Source organism: Mizuhopecten yessoensis, unplaced genomic scaffold (assembly GCF_002113885.1).
Source record: "Mizuhopecten yessoensis strain PY_sf001 unplaced genomic scaffold, ASM211388v2 scaffold8131, whole genome shotgun sequence".
In the NCBI taxonomy this organism is placed as follows: domain Eukaryota; kingdom Metazoa; phylum Mollusca; class Bivalvia; order Pectinida; family Pectinidae; genus Mizuhopecten; species Mizuhopecten yessoensis.
This window is the reverse complement of record NW_018407394.1, coordinates 1,015,474-1,019,758: the sequence shown is the minus strand read 5'-3', so window position 1 is coordinate 1,019,758 and position 4,285 is coordinate 1,015,474. Positions and strand designations below refer to the sequence as shown.

Sequence of the window (4,285 nt, the reverse complement as noted above, 5' to 3'; positions counted from 1 at the left end):
GTTATTCAGAAGAAGTTGCTTAAAGATTTTAACATATTTAACACCTTTGACCTTGAATATGAGTTAAGGTCATTTATTTGAACCAACTTGGTGGCCCTTCATCCCAACATGCTACTGACCCAATATCATCACCCTTGGCATTTTGGTTATTCAGAAGAAATTGTTTACAGGTTTTTAAAGAATTTGAACCCTGTGACCTTGATTAGGAGTAACGTCATTCATTTGAACAAACCTGGTAGCCCTTCATCCCAGCATGCTACTGGCCAAATATCATCACCCTGGGCATTTTGGTCATTCAGAAGAGGTTGTTTAAAGGTTTTAAACATATTTGACCCCTGTGACATTCAATATGAGTGAAGGTCATTCATTTGAACAAATTTGGTAGCCCTTCCTCCCAGCATGCTATTGGCCAAATAGCATCACCCTGGGCATTTTAGTTATTCAGAAGAAGTTGTATAAATATTTTAACATATTTGACCCCCCTAACCTTGAAAATGAATGAAGGTCATTTTTTTTAACAAACTTGGTAGCCCTTTATCGTAGCATGTTATTGGCCAAATATCATTATCCTAGGCCTCTTGGGCATTCAGAAGAAGTTGTTAAAGGGTCTTTTTAAGACAATTGACCCCTGTGACCTTGAAAATGACTGTAGGTCATTTATTTGAACCAACTTGGTAGCCCTTCATCTCAACATGCTACTGGCAAAATATCACAACCTTTGACCTTTTAATTATTCAGAAGATGTTTTTTTAAAGTTTTAAAAGACAATTGACTCCTGTGACCTTGAAAATGACTGAAGGTAATTCATTTGAACCAATTTGGTAACTCTTTATCCCAGCATGCTACTGGCAAAATATCACAACCCTTGATCTTTTAGTTATTCATGAGATGTTGTTTAAAGGTTTTAAACATAATTGACCCCTGTGACATTCACTATGAGTGAAGGTCATTCATTTGAACAAACTTGGTAGCCCTTCTTCCCAGCATACTATAGGCCAAATATCATCACCCTGGGCATTTTAGTTATTCAGAAGAAGTTGTATAACGATTTTAACATATTTGACCCCATGTATCCTTGAAAATAAACGAAGGTCATTTGTTTGAACAAACTTGGTAGCCCTTTATCGTAGCATGCTATTGGCCAAATATCATTATCCTAGGCCTCTTGGGCATGCAGAAGAAAATGTTGAAAGGTTTTTAACATATTTGACCCCTGCGACCTTGAAAATGGGTGAAAGTCATTTGTTTGAACAAACCTGGTAGCCTTTCATCTCAACATGCTACTGAGAAAATATTATCATCCTATGCCTTTTGGTTATTGAGAAGAAGTTGTTTAAAGGTTTTTATTATGTTTAACCCCTAAGACTTTAAAATTGGTTGAAGGTCATTTGTTTGAACAAACCTGGTAGCCCTTAATTCCAGCATAATACTGGTCAAATATTATTATCCTAGGCCTCTTGTGTACTCAGGAGAAATTGTCAAAAGGTTTTAAATATGACCTTGAAAACGGTTGAAGGTCTTTTGTTTAAACACATTTAGTAGCCATTCATCTAAGCAAGATACCGGCCAAATATCATCATCCTAAACCTTTTTGGAATTTTTAGAATTTTGGCTATTCAGAAGAAGTTGTTTATCTATTTTTTTTACATATTTGACCCCTGTGACCTTGAAAATAGGTGAAGGTCATTCATTTGAACAAATTTGGTAGCCCTTTATCTCAGCATGCTACTGGCAAAATATTATCACCCTATCAATTTTGGTTATTTAGAAGAAGTTGTTTCAAGTTTTGTTTTACATATTTGACCCATGTGACCTTGTAATTTGGTGAGGTCATTTATTAGAACACATTTGGTAGTCCTTTATCCTAGTTTGCTTCTGGCCAAATATCATCACCCTAGGCCTTTTGGTTATTAAGAGGAAGTGGTTTAAATTAAAATATTGACGTCGGACGACGGACGACGGACGACGGACGCCGCACCACGGGCCAGGGAGCTAAAAAGCAGCGTGTGAACGATGGATTTGTCAACATACCGGACTGAATTAAAGACAAGACCGACGCATTTGAGATGGAAGTTTGTGTTAGATTTAGCGATAACGTCAAATTTCCCACCAGAAACAATCGCCGTGTTGCCACACGAGAATGACTGTCATTATCGAGTGATAAGGATTATTGAGTCAATTACACTTGAATCTGTAAATATTTGCATTTAAATGCATGCTTCACGAACCATATAAATATTCCATCCTTGATTTTTTGTATTGCGCTAACAGAGCTTTCTCAAATCACTGATAAAGAATTGATATTGTTTTAAGAATAGAAATTTTCCTTTGTCGACCTTTTTTATCTTCTGTCTCATTGTGGTGTCCAGTAATTTTGGCGATGTTCAGTAATTTTGTGGGTTTGTGTGGACTTACTTATCCCCTATCTCCCGATCGAGCTCGTCCTTCAGACAGTCCCATTCCGTATCCACCCAATAGCTTGGGGAGAAGACGATTTTTTTTTTTTTTTTTAACTTGTGTCCATTTGAATTTTTTGCAAACAAAATATGTTAAGATAAAACTGCTTGATTTTGTATGCCAAATTAAAGGGTTTCGGCGATCAGCAGGGGAAAAAAATCAAAAATCTATTTAAAAGTCAGTCCCTGCTGAGCAGCGAACCCATTAGGTTTGAGCTAATAAAATATTATGCAGTTCTACTTCACCAAAAGGGCTTGCTAAGGGTCGCTTCGAAAGGTCAATGTTCCTGTTACTTTAAATAGAAAATGGATTCCTCAGTTTATTCATGTTTTATTTATTAACCAGTCCCTGCTGAGCAGCGAACCCATTAGGTTTGAGCTAATCAAATATTATGCAGTTCTACTTTTACTACTGGATTTCACAAGTTTATTCATGTTCAGATGACGTAAATCGACATGCTTAACATAAATGAAAATGATATTTCTTATATAAAACATATGGTATATTATTCATACCACATAAGATATCAATATAGAGATATTGATATTGACATTCCGTACCACACACGTTCCTATCCAACCAATCGGGAACCGTCGGCACTTTCCGTACACGAGAGAGCCTGATGACCGATATACCCCGAATGACAACCTGAGTTTCTATTTTCCCTGTTGTGTTTATGCCGCACTTAACGCTACGCTGCTTTAAGATTGTTGCATTGTAACCACATTACATTATAATTTTTGAATATCGAGCTGCAATCAATATGATTCGTATTCAATAGAAACATTGCACCGTTGCCGGTGTTTGTATATCGCGATCCAAACTGTTGGACTGGTCGGGCCAGAGTTGTTCGTTTATGAAATAAGGTCGGACATAGTAATCTGATGCTGCTTTCACGCAACTTGTAAGGCCTGCATAAACGTGTGCATGTCCGTCAGGAGTTATACCTGTTATTCTATATAACATAAATATATATACACCAGTAAATGTAGTCTATGTATAGGGTATGAATACGCTATGCCTACTCAAGCGTTGGCAACTTCTATACACATATCAAACATCCTGATCACCGAGTTAAAACTTGATATCGAACCAAGGCATTTATATGGAAATTTGTAACCCTACACTAACATAGCAACCATGTTATGGCAACGATACTCATGCATAGATTAATACCAACAAAGCTTTTTTGTATCTCATTTCGTTTCCTTAAAATTTGCCAGCATGATATCTTAATGGACAGGGTAGTAATGCACTAAATATTGATCGATATTGCTAAAGTGTATTAACATGTAGACTATGTGACGTGTTAACCATTTATTTTCAATTACTCATTCAACTTGCAGTAGTAATGAATGAGTATCTGAGAGAAAAGAGTGTTCTAAAATAAGAACCCAGAGGAGTTGTCGTACCTCTAGATAATAGAAGATGTATACAATATTGAAATCGTTCGAAAACAAAACCAAAGTCGAATGGAAGCTATAAAATTGCATGGACATATTTATCACATACATGTGCATAGCTATTAACAATACAACACCAGATCGTAAATATTTTTATACTATACAGGTATATACATATATATATTTCAGTATGTACAATGAACCCGATAATAATGGGGGAAATGCAAGCATACCTTAGCAAAATGTCGCCCAGCATGTCACTGCCATTGTCAGAAGTTTAGCAAAATGCCGCCCAGCATGTCACTGCCATTGTCAGAAGCTCAGCAAAATGTCGCCCAGCATGTCACTGCCATTGTCAGAAGCTTAGCAAAATGTCGCCCAGGATGTCACTGCCATAGTCAGAATCGAAAGTGAAACTTAAATTA

The 4,285-nt window shown here is 36.7% G+C and overlaps 1 protein-coding gene across 1 annotated transcript in view; it reads right to left on the bottom strand.

The window, feature by feature from the left end:
* The window catches only part of LOC110455102 (probable RNA-dependent RNA polymerase 1), a 20,926-nt gene extending 16,641 nt beyond the window's left edge, over positions 1-4,285 (bottom strand). The window contains exon 1 of the mRNA XM_021505045.1: positions 4,094-4,285. The gene's annotated coding sequence lies outside the window, so the exon portion shown is untranslated. The remainder of the gene's footprint in view (positions 1-4,093) is intronic.